Below are 13,482 nucleotides of genomic sequence, written 5' to 3'. Positions count from 1 at the left end.
ACCTGCCCGAGTGGTGGCACAGTCAGTTAAGCGTCGACACTTGATTTCGGCTTAGGTCATGATCTCAGGGTCGTGAGATCGAGCCCCATGTCGGGCTCTGTGCTCAACGCTGAGTCTGCTTGGGATTCTCTCTCCCTCTCCCTCGGCCCTCCCATTCATGATCCCACTGTCTCTAAAATAAATAAATAAAATCTTTAAAAAACATATTTACAAGCATCAAGAAAAACTGGGATTCTTAGAGGGAGCAGAGTTATGCCGAGGAGAGTCCTCAGATTCATTATTGTGACAACAGATCCCCCCACCCCCACCATTTAACTTTATGTCCATATTCACATAAACTGGTTTCTCTGAAGTGCAGAATATGTGTGTCGTAATTCATTTGCTAAATGGCCAACAGGCCATATTCAAGCAGACAAGGAAGCAAGTACGGGCTAGCTTGCAAGTATGTGGTTATTTAATCAAAAACAACAAAACTAGCTTTCCTTGACATGTTTCATCTGTGATACAAATAAGGAGGTGGTCCCCAAGACCAGAAGTTTCTTACTGTTTTTCAGAGCAAAGTTTCTATAGCCTCTTGTCCACAGAAAATAGCAAGAAAAAAACATCTGCTGTCAAGATTGATTGACAATCTGTAATAATTAACATCGTGAACAATAGATTGCTTTCCTTACTCCTACTCACTAAGCGAAATACTCAAAGTCATTGAGACTGCTTGAGAGATAATAAGGACTAAAGAACTTGCAGGTGTTACACACAGAGGCAATGAGCAATGCAGTCATTACAGCCCTCTAATTCCAACCAAAACAGTCTCCCAGACAGTTGCAGGGGAACTTAATGGTGACTCACTTTAAGGAGGAAGGTTCTTCAGTGTAGCCGTGAGCCGTAACCCTTTGAAAGCAAGATTAGTAGGCAACTTTTGGCCTTATAGTTATAACCTTTATGGGTGATTCTACCTGAAATTTGGCTTCTGTCTAGCTATATCGCGGATCCCTTCAAACACCTGTGTGCCTGCGATTTGCTGCGAGGGTGCCGTCACCGTTTTCAGGCGAAGAATTCAGCTTTGCAGTTGGTCGGGGATCTATCTGAGGCAGAACGCAGCCTAGGAAATGACTGAGATGGAGAAAGCATACAGTCTAGCTTAGGACTCATGCTTTTCCTGTCACAGAGATGGGACTTTCTTTCTCAGGGTTGTCTTTTTGAATTCTTCCTTGAAATAGCAGTAATGCTGAATTCTGATGAAACAACACCTGCTTCAACCCCAGGGCAGGCTTTTGGGCAGTAATCCTTTTGGATACTGATTCGTTCAAGTCTGCTAAATAATTAGTGAGTCAACTTTCCTAGTTGATTTCCATTCCTCTGGGTAATGCTAACTCTTCTCTGATGTGAATTGTTTTATAAGATAATCCCAGAAGATAGCTTCTAACAAATGAAATCCAAGTTTATAAAATACAATGTCCCCTTTAAAAATTTTGAAAGTAACATTTAATTTTATTTTTTGCATAATTAAGAATACAAACTCCCTCCCTAAAATATATGCATTTACCTCATACACTGCGGTGGCACTCTATACATGGCAAAAATAAAAATATAATTTATGACATTACTGAATCTAGAAATGGCAATGTGTTCTTATGACAGAGGCTACCTTATTTATCTTAGATATCTTTTATTATTTTAATGTAATCCTTAAAGAGTTGAAAATGACACTTATTTCTTGAATTTCCTATGAACAGGTTAGTCCACGAACAACACCCTTTGCCTAAGTAGTCCTGACAATACACATGTTCCATGACCTGAACTCAGTTAATTTTTAAATTTAAAAAATTTTAAAACAATAATTTAAAAATTAAAGCCATTAGGAATTTTGCATATACTAATATACAAATATTAATGTATACATGCTATCTATAAATGTTTCTGACTATGTGTTTTTGTCATTTAATTTGATACTGTTTAAATATTTGACATATATATTATTCAATATACTAGACAGACTTACAATAATTTAAAACCTGTAAGTCTTGCATATTATATATAAAAATATTTTTTAAAAATCCAGCTAAACTCAGGTACATTTTTTTAGTGTAAATCATGGGCCGTAGGCCAATTGTAAGAAAAGGGGGATCATAATAATTTTAAAAAGACATTCAACTAAAATATTACACGTTCTCAACCGTGCTGAGCAATCACACAATCAGGGAGATCTCTAATCCTCTTGATTCACTGAAATCTGCCTTCCGCATTTCTACTGAAACTCTTCACATGTAGACCTTCACTGATGTTATTTTTAAAAGATCCAACAGATGACATGCAACACAGACTTGTAAAAACTGTATTGAACTATATTTAATTCACATTGAGGAACAATAGGCAGGTGGAATACCTATTCAATAGCAATGTATGTGATAACACAAAATACACTTCAATATCTGTAACAAAGCTTTTTGAATAGTGTGTTTTAATTTGTCCAAACTATAGTATAATTAAAAACATTACATTAAACTTTTGAACGCTAGCGTAAGTCCAGAATAGAGACACAGAGAGAGGTAGAAGAGAGAAAATAGGACTGAGTCACAAGATCATTGGGGAAAAATTTTAAACCACACTCCAAATTTTAGACAATCAGTGGGTTTGGGAATAAATTTTATTTTATTTGCTGCTTGTTCTTCTCTCTTTTAAATTGTATACAATCACAAACACTATGTGCAATAATGAGATTAAAATAAAATTAATATATATGATGTGAAAGAGAAGATACAAGTGTCTTAACTATTTTTAAACTAAAGAAAACTAATTCTGTGATTATTTTTAAATTTAATAAACTATTATATATTTAGCATTTCATATTATTACAATGTTAAAATGCTGATCATTTAATAACAATGAATAGCTATCACTATGTGGAAAGAAAACAGATTTCAAGGGGCGCCTGGGTGACTCGGTCAATTAAGCATCTGACTCTTGGTTTTGGCTCAGCTCATGATCTCAGGGTCTTAAGATCGAGCCCCATGTCAGGCTTTACACTCAGCGTGGAGTCTCTTGACCCTCTCACTCAGCTCCTCCCTCCACTCCCCCGCCCCACCATGGAATAAATAAATAAAATCTTTAAAAAAAATTCTAAAAAAAAAAAAAAAGAAATCAGATTTCACTATCAATGAACAATTTTGAATAATTCACCTGAAGTTATGACTATCAGCTATTGGACATCATTTTTTTCCACATATGTTTCAAAATTAAATAATATTACATTGCAATAAATTAAAGCTCATAAAATTATTTTAACATATTTGAATTTTGAATATTGCCACCATTATATTCTTATTAATACTATTTCTAAAAATGAGTATTTCTTTTTAAAGGGAAGGAAACATGTACATATACAAAATTAGCAATAGAGCTTCCATGACTGCTCAGATCACAATATTTTCTCTCTCAGCCTGACCCTTGTGAACAGGCTGCTGGCATAACAAACTAAAATACCATTCTGAAATGCATTTGAAATGGATTATAATTTTTTATCAACAACTATAGTTTGTTTATTTGGCTAGTTGTTTATTTTGGCTGTTGTTTATTTATTTTAAACTAAGCTGTTAGCTGTTATTTATTTATTTTAGACTAAGCTGTTCTGAGAATGACCTGTTGAGATGTCAGGAGGACAGTTAGTATTTTCTTTGATCATATTAAATAGTCATGAGGTATATAAGTTAACAACACGGTCATCTTCTAGTAGTAGAGGCAATGTTTGTGGAATTCACATCTTGTATATTTTATCTACTAAAATAGAGTAACTTGGCATTGTTTTTATTCAAAATTCTCTTAGCTCATCTTCACTAGGATAAAAGAAACAATGTTGTCCTTATTTTAATGTAGAATATCATTGTTTGAGATAAAAAACTCTTTTGTGGGTTTAATTCCATCTAATCTCAGTGGTACCTAACAATTTATGAAGGGTGTGCATCTTTTCTCTTGCACCATGAGACATAAATATATGATATTTAATGTAATATAAATGCTTAATATGATGTAAAATAATTTTGTAAAAGTTTCTGGTGCATTACACAATGAAAAAATGGATAAATTTAATAAATACCATTGCAATATATTTTGATTTGTAAGGATTTATTTTATACTAAGCATTTACAGTTGTAATGCCACTTAACTTTTGATCAAAAGTGTCTATCCTTATTTTTCAAACAATTTAAGTGATTACATTCTTCAGTGTTTGGAGGCCTACAGCCACCAGCCACTTGGAGGGTATTCTCAGAGGGTTCAAAATATAACATTAGACTTCTGTTTCACTTTGATATTTTCTTTTATGGCAGCTATAACAAATAACCTAAGGTGGTTCTCTTCTGTGATAAGGGAATATTAATTCCCAGGAACAGATGTGGGTTTCTCAGTTTTCTTGCCAGGTACAATTTGGAAAATACAGTTGCTATTTTTTTTTTTTCCCACAATTTCACTTTTTGCTCTTCTGACTCAGCACTGGTTACATAGCTCAAAATGGGTTACACCTTTGATAAAATTTTTGAATAAGGCTGTTAGAGGGCACTTTCCAATACTTTTCCTTTTTTTTTTTTTTTTTTTTTTTTTGCTGCTGTGTTTAACTTCTAAGCATCTTTTGGATTGACAATATAGTAGAGAGATTTAGATAAACATTTGCAAAAGTTATGGCCAACTACAAAGCCTTAGGGCAACTGCAAAGTTTAAAGTAAACAGTCCACCCAAAACTGCCTTCTTTTCTGACTGCAACTTCAATTTGGAGGAATAGGGTTTACTTAGTAGTTACTTTTAGGTTTGACAATTCACTAGAAAAACTCACAGAATTCACTTAAGGTGATTATATTTGTGGTTACAGTTCATTATGAGGAAAAAAATACAGCTTGAAATCAGCCAAGGGAAGAAATGCATGGGGCAGAGTTCAGGAAAGTTGCCAAATGTGGAGCTTCCAATGTTCTCAACTTATGGCGTTATGGACATGTTACTTTTCCAGCATTAATATGTAACAGTACACATTGAGTATTAGTAACCAAGAAAGCTCCAGAATCTTTGGTGTCCAGAATCTTTACTGGGGCTCAATCACATAGTACCCTTGTGGCTGACCTCCAGAATCTTTACTGGGGCTCAATCACATAGTACCCTTGTGGCTGACCTCTCCATCCCTTGCCAGAGGTCAGGTTAAAACTATGATTTGCCAGTCTTTCCTGAGGGCAGAACTGATACCATGTGGTCCAAAGCCCCTATCATGAAACATATTGTTAGACTGTTGGCCAAAGCCTCCAGGCAAACAAAGTCACTTCTGTCAGGAAGGATATTCCAATTGCCTAAAGACCATTTTGAGAACAAAGGCCAAATCTATCTTTGTGTAAATTTAATTCTTCACTACATAACAAATAATATAACTAGAACTGAGACATACATATTAAATTCAGCAACTATGTAATATAATAATTTTTATTATCATTTCTTCCATATTTGGTATTTCCAATAATTCTTGTTGCTTACCTCACAATTAGAATAAAACCATGATATAATTCAGGGAAACTGCCTTGCATATTTTTGGGACCTTTCACTATGGATTTAGATGCTCCTGGTTTTGTATCTCAGGTAGGGTTTTAAGTGTGTACCATCTGAGAATCCAGAAAAGAAAATGTTTTCCATTCCTTGTTTCCAGAATCAGGCTCTAAATTAAAGGGAAATTCTCATGGGTGTATCCTTCAAATCTCACTTCATGAGAATACTTTTCTAGTGGTTTTTGTCCACAAAATACAGGAGAGTAGAGCACATGGCAAACTTTCTTCTCCAATTCCCTTTCCTTTCTCCCTTCTCTATGTCCCCTTTCTCCAAACAGAACCTCCTTCTTCTATATTAACTAGTCAGTTAACTAGTGAATAAACCTTGTAGACTTCCAATATCCACACAATATTTAAAATCAAGAAATGAACAATAAACAAGTGTGAGCATATAAAATAAAGGTACATAATCACAAACAACAAAGAACTTCTAAAAAACAAGAAAGAGACAAATGATCCTACAGAAATTTAGGAAAGATTATTAATATGAAATATGTACAAGAAGATACACAAAAATGATGAAGCACAAGAAGATGTTTAGCTCCACTAAAAACTAGAGGATTATACTGAGAAAAAAATTGTGATTTTTAGCCAAGTGGATTTCCAGGAGCACATATTATTGAATACGATTATTATTTTGAGATCAAGAACTGTGTTTACATTGTCTTCTGATGTATCCCAAGGATTAACATGTTAGTTTGCATATTGAAGACACTTATTAAATATTAATAAATGAGTGAATGGATATAAATATGAAGTGGATACATTTCGTTTCTGATTAAAACAGATTCATAAGCTTTGATCATTAATGGAACAAACTATAATACTGACATTTTTATGAAATTTGAAGAGCTCACCGTGGACATATTGCTGAATCTATGTCCAGCCCAGTCCTACATGGAAGTAGATTGTAGTAAGTGTCCAGATGTACTGAATGTATTTAAGCCACCAGAGCATCAAAGCTACTTGCCAAACCTTCCTATAGTAACTAAATCCTTGGATGTATACAGTTATATATTTATATACATACATATCAATTTAGTATCTATTTGTGATCCTCACAATAACATGGTAAAATTCATAGTATAGGTTGGTTCTGTAAACATTGTGAAAAAATGAAAAAAATTACCCAAAAACATCCAGTAATATAGTCAAGGCTATACAAGCTTAGTAACTAACAAAGGAATGGGCAGTATTATTCTGTCTTCTGAATCAGTCCATTACCCTTCTTCCCCAGTACAAGAAATATTTCCAATTAGACTCTAGAAAACCTAAAATTTGTAATCATATATACAAATTAGCACTGAAAATATTACAGGGGAACCTGGGTGTCTCAGTTGGTTGAGTGTCCAACTCTTGGTTTTGACTTAGGTCATGATCTTAGGGTCATGAGGTTGAGTCCTGAATTTGGCTCTGCGCTCAGTGGGGAATCTGCTTGAGGAATCTCTCCCTCTCCCTCTACCCCTCCCTCCTCTCTCTATAAAATAAATAAATAAATCTTAAAATGAAAAAAAGAAAATAATATGATAGTACAAATAATTAAAGCAGAAATAAAACTAATTTTGCATATATATATATATTTATTTCTAAATGTTTTTCATCTTGTGCTTTCTAAACACTAATTTCCTACCTAATGAATAGGGTGGAAAAGGGGAAAAATAATCATGATGATGGTTTTCCCCTTTCTCTTACTAGGTTATTGCTTTATAGCTCAGTTCTTTTTCAGCACTATCAGTCTCTTTCAGAGTTGCAGCCCATTGGTGTCTTCTACTCTTTCCCAGGATTACCATGTTCTTTTAATTTTTTTAATAGACTTTAGTCTTTAGGGCAGTTTTAGGTTCACAGCAAAATTGAGAAGATACAGGGATTTTTCATATACCTTTGACCCCACACATACACAGCCTCCCCACCAACAAGCATTCTGTCCCAGAGTGCTACGTTTGTTGCAACCAACAAACTTATGTTGACACACCATTATCACCCAAGGTCCTCAGGTTATATTAAAGTTCACTCTTGGTCTTGTACATTCTACAGGTTTGAATAAATGTATAATCACGTTGTGTCCAGCTACAGAATGCTACAGAATTGTTTCACGGCCTTAAAAATCCTCTGTGCCCTGCCTGTTCACTTCTCCCCTCCCACACTTCTGGCAACCAAGGATATTCTTACTGCCTTTCATAATATGTCACACATAATTGGAATCGTACAGTGTGCAGCCTTTTCAGATTGGATTCTTTCATTTAGTGATATGGAGTTAGGTTTCTTCTATGTCTTTTCATGGCCTGATACCTCATTTATTTTTAGTACTGAATAATATTCCAACCATGCTTTTTTGGACAATTGTTCTCTCAATCTCAGTAGGGCTTTCTAGCCTTTATGCTTTCACTGTATATTAATTTTAAGGAAAAAGAGAATAATAACTAGTAGGGGATATTTGCTCTATCTCTGTTTTAATACAGAATGGACTTAAAATTTGAAAGTTATGATTTATTTAAGCTTTAGTTAAACAGCTAAACCAACTTAGCTAATATTTGGTTCAAATATTCCTGTTGTCTTGAGAATGTTACATTCTCCTAAGTCCTACTCACTCTTCTACTCATAATTTGAATTTCAGATTTCTCCCAAACTAAAGTTCTAACAAGCATGAAGCTCATCTTTGGTTCTCCCATTGCCACATGACTTAATAAAATCAAATAGCCTTGATTAATAAGGAAGCAAATGTGCGTACTTACTTCTCTATGTATTACTTACCTGTTACGAACTGAACAAATACTTTATCATCAGCAACATCATCAATATTATTATTATTACTATTACTTTAAAAATTTATTTATTCATTTGAGAGAGTGTGTGTGCAAGTGGGGTGAGGGGCAGAGGGAGAGGAAAAGAGAGAATCCTTAAGCAGACTCCCCACTGAGCAGGGAGCCCACACGGGACTTGATCCCAGGACCCCGAGATCATGACCTGAGCCAAAAACAAGAATCAGATGCTTAACTGAGTGAGCCGCATATGTGCCCCCAAATTAATATTATTACTATTTCTATAATTTTCATAATTATCATCCTTATTTTGTTACTTTTCTTGTAAATTCTATCAAACATACAGAATAGTATATACCATTTTACACTTTAAAAATTAGAATCATAAAATACAATCTCCCTACATAATATTTTAGAGGAACATGAGTTGTTTAATTTTTTAATTTTATTTTAATAATCACATGCATTCCTTTTTAAATTTTTGACCCAAAATGGTACACTCTGATAAATATTTTTTGCTGATTTTTCTGAAGAATAAACAGTATCTTTCTGGGTAAAATTTCATTGAGAACTCATGATTTCATACTACTTAATAAGAAAAGTTAGAAATTCTTAAAAACTGAGCATTATTTTTTTCTGGCCCAAACATTTAATTTCATTTGCAGGTATTATAAAACAAATATATTACAGCAATATAAATATTTGAATTGTGTTGTTTGATCAGGCTAAGTCAATAAAATATATTATAGTGAAAAAGTTCTATTTCATAATCCTTGGAGAAAATGCAATAATTAATAAGAAAATACCTTAATATTATCAAACCACATCTTTTAAAATAAATGTACTCTAGTTTCAACTTTCAAAAATAAAATTGGCTCCTGCTATCCAAATTCTCTGTTGAACACAGGCACCAAGAGTTTCAAAAGGCAAAATGTTACATGTTCATAGGAATATATAAAAGGATTCTGTTTTTCCCTCAAAGTTAGGCAGAAAATATTGAATATATTTTCTCTATAATGCAGTTACATTGACAATATTAAATATCGCTTTATGTTTTACCACCATTGTTTTTCACAATTCAGGATGTTCAGGATCAGTTCAACCTCTTTTGATTTTATATACTATGAACAACTATTTCTCTCTCTTAATCTCCTCCCCCCTACTTCTTCCGCCCTCCTATCCTTCCTTAACTCTCTTTCTCCCTAAGATTGCACTGCATCTGTCTATTCAATTGCACATATGTATCAAGTAATACTCCTGACTTTCTCTTCTTCTCAACATAGCTACTATATACATACAACTTACTAAAATTTTGTTTAAGAATGCAAAGTGATTTTATCAAGATATTATATGAGGTCATAACATACAAGCACACACAGAAAAACAAACAAGGGTCTATGCTGGAATCAGCAAGAGGGTGCAAAAAGACTTAACAAGAAACTGAGCTGTTATTGAAATTATCTTTAAAAGCATTTGAATTCAACATGGAATACCAAATGGTTTTGTTTTAAAGTCCAATGTTACTTTATCTCACAATTTGACCTTAATGTCTAAACTATTTTCCCCCTAAGTAGGGGCAAATATATAAGTAATAGAGCAATAAAGAAAAAGAAAAAGTAGTCATCATCTCAAAGAGACATCACTCTTTTTTTTTTTTTTTTTTAATCACGATAGCTAAAAGATAAAGTGACCCAAATCCCTGGTATTAATACAAGAAAGGAGATAAGTATATTGTTAAAAACTGTATCATTGTCTTTCTTTTAAAATACATTCCAAAATTATGTCGTATTTTTTTTTAAATATCAAAAATAAACATTGTGTTGGGGTTCCTGGGTGACTCAGTCTTTAAGTGTCTGCCTTTGGCTCAGGTCTTGATCCCAGGGTCCTGGGATGGAGCCCCCACATCGGGCTCTGTGCTCCGCGGGAAGCCTGCTTCTCCCTCTCCCACTCCCCCGCTTGTGTTCCCCCTCTTGCTGTGTCTCTCTCTGTCAAATAAGTAAATAAAATCTTAAAAAAATAAAATAAAATAAACATTGTGTTTTTTGGAGTAAAAACAAAATGAAAACAGAGATGCTTTTTGCTAAGGCACGTGCAGAGAGAGGCAGTTATATATTGGAAAAAAAATTAACCTTAGATAAAAAACATCTGGCAACAAGTTTATCATAACTGTTTACTGATGACAATTATTTGAAATTTATGACTTGAAAACAAAGCAGATTAATCTTTTGTCTTATAAAATTTTAAGGAGTAATACTTTCATTGGTAGTTTAATAAAACTTCTCCCAAATGTAAAAATATTCCCCATAAAACAATCTAGTCATTTTATACAAAGTAACAATTTAGTTCATCCATAAGAATAGGGGATAAAAGTTGTCTAAATTTTAGAATATCGTAACTTGGTATAATCATGTTGAAGAATTTAATGGGTATATTAAAACCTTGTTCAATTTTCTAAATGATCTCAAATAGGCTTTTTATACTTCTAAAACATAAAAAGATATAGTGATAAATAAGAATGCCAATAAGCAAAAGAAAAATTTTAAAGGTTTTTTTTTTTTTTTTGAGAGAGCAAGAGTGTGCATGCAAGGTGGGGGCACAGAGGGAGAGGGTGAGAGAGAGAATCTCAAGTAGGCTCCATGCCCAGTGGGGAGCATGATGCAGGGCTCGATATTAAGACCTTGAGATCATGACCTGAGCCGAACCAAGAGTCGGAGTCTTAACTGACTAAGCCACCTAGGTGCCCTGCAAAGGAAAAATATTGAATAGTTACTTATTAATTTTGTTTCTGTGTATTTTGTCCTCAAATTGTTAATTAGGGTATAATTACCTGGTTTGATGACTGTGATTATCCATTGTTACTATCATTATTAACTGAAGAATAGCAAACAATGGCATTATATTAGGAAGCAATCATTATTTACTTGTTAAATAAGAATGTTAATCTAGTTCATCAAATGAATGTTTACTCATTTTATATATAATTTCAACTTAACCAACTATGATTTAATATATGGAAATGTTTCTAAAATAAAAAGAAATACGATTTGAAGACCTGAATAAAAAGAGTTGATAGTTACATAAAGTCTCTAAGAACCTCATGATATATATGTGTGTGTATATATATATGTATATACTTATGTAAATAATAATATAATAATTCTATCTAAATCTGAATCAAGAGTTCTTTCACCATAGAAATATACATTTTTAAGATATATATGTCTATCTTCAATAACCAAAAAGAAAAAAGGTATTAGTTTCTTCTATACTTCATAAAAAAAGAGTCAAGAACCCCACACTGTCTCCCTTTGGTATGGCTCATCATTGAAAATCTTCAATGGTCTTCTTTGGTTTGGTCCTTCATAAGCACCTGGATGGATCTGTCGAAGCCTCTAAGACTTACACAGGTACAAACTTGGGTTGAACCAATAATGCTATTGACCACTTAAAGCTACAAGTAACTTCATAGACAAAGCAATAATCATAAAGCTAGTAGATGCCTTCCTTTAATACCCATAATGAAGAATTATGTTTTAAAAAGTGAGTTTATTTAAAAAAGAAACAAATACTGGCATCATATCCAGTTCTAAAAGCAAATTTATGAAAGTCAAAACAAACCAGTAAGAAGTGATCTCTTATTCATCTTTCTGATAGGATGTAGTGGACACAAAGAAAAAATTGCATTTGTATAAACATATTTTTTTAGCAATATACAGTTGATAATTACATCAACAACCTTACTATTGAAATAAAGTTCAGAACCTTTTTTTTTATTACATATATTTCATTTGTCAAAAACTCATGCAGTTCAATTCCTGTGTTTTTTTTAATAGTAAGAACAAAAAAAATCATATTTTTCCTTCTAGCAAGAAATTTCTCTCTATAGGTTCAAGACAGAAGACAAAAACCTACATTGTTGCTGGCTGGTATGTCATACAAATCCATTTTCAAATTATATGTGATATATGTTGCTAAGGCTTTGTTAAGCAGAAAAAAAAATCTACACTTCCTAGGGAAAAATATACTAATTAAGAAAGTTTTTTGTTTTTGTTTTTGTATTTTAAGTAGATTTGAACTATTTTAACTTCTGACCATTGTTAGAGTCTTGCACTGGAATATGGTTAGAATGATTTGTACATGGAGACAGGTAGAGCAAGATAGCTTTGTTCCCTCTATCTACTCTTATTATTTTAGAATGAATAGTTTATATATCCAAGTAAATTATCCTTAGAATTCATCTTTGTCACTTTTTCTTTTTCTGTCTGACAGTCTTTATCTATTTCTATCACTCTCTATGCAATGTGAGTCTCAGATTGCGTATTCACTACAACTGTTGATTACTAGTGCCTGATCTGAAAATCAAACATGAGAGAATTCAAAAGGAGAGAGATTCTAAATATCCATTCAGAGAATATCTCCTATGCTTAAGATTTTACTCTAAATGGTATGAACATTTCAATATACAATCAGTCCGCAGGATTGAACATTTAGCATGGCATGTAACTAGCAGCCTGATACAGCCTTTTTCAACATCCCAATAAAGGAATTATAATTCAAAGAAAAATACAAAATTTTCTTATGGTGTCTTTGAAAATATCTGGTAAATGACTCCCAGTATCTGGGAGATATTTTCACTAACTATAATATATATTGAAATGAATTGGACTGAGAAATAAGTAATTGAAAATATCTCTTGCTATGGCAATGAAAACTAAGAAAAGTTACCCAAAAAGGAATTAGGTGAAATGATTATCCCTTTTTCCCCATTCCCTTAAACCCCAGCCTTGGACTCTATCTGCCACCTTGATCAAAAAGACAGTGAACTCTTGTGCTCGCTTTGGCAACACATATACTAAAATTGGAATGATACAGAGAAGAGTAACATGACCCCTGCACAAGGATGAATAGAAAGACAATGAACTGTTAACTATAAACTCTGAGAAACAAACTGAGGGTTCTTGAGGGGAGGGGGATGGGAGTATAGGTTAGCCTGGTGGTGGGTATTAAAGAGGGCACGTTTTGCATGGAGCACTGGGTGTTATACACAAACAATGAATCATGGAACACTACAACAAAAACTAATGATGTAATGTATGGTGATTAACATAACATAATAAAATTAAAAAAAAACTATAAATGCTGAAAACAAT

At 33.2% G+C, this 13,482-nt stretch overlaps 1 non-coding gene across 1 annotated transcript; it reads left to right on the top strand.

Annotated features, from left to right (window-relative positions):
* The first annotated feature begins 13,160 nt into the window (after positions 1 to 13,160).
* On the top strand, positions 13,161 to 13,267 carry LOC123849115 (U6 spliceosomal RNA). Its single transcript, XR_006791953.1, has one exon. It is a non-coding gene; the product is annotated as a U6 spliceosomal RNA (small nuclear RNA).
* Positions 13,268 to 13,482: the final 215 nt, after the last annotated feature.

The sequence above is a fragment of the Mirounga angustirostris genome, unplaced genomic scaffold, assembly GCF_029215605.1.
Source record: "Mirounga angustirostris isolate CCGP_5_RB_7025 unplaced genomic scaffold, mMirAng1.0.hap1 SCAF_2, whole genome shotgun sequence".
Lineage (NCBI taxonomy): Eukaryota > Metazoa > Chordata > Mammalia > Carnivora > Phocidae > Mirounga > Mirounga angustirostris.
Note: the sequence above shows the minus strand (reverse complement) of the source record. Positions and strands in the feature narration are given on the sequence as shown.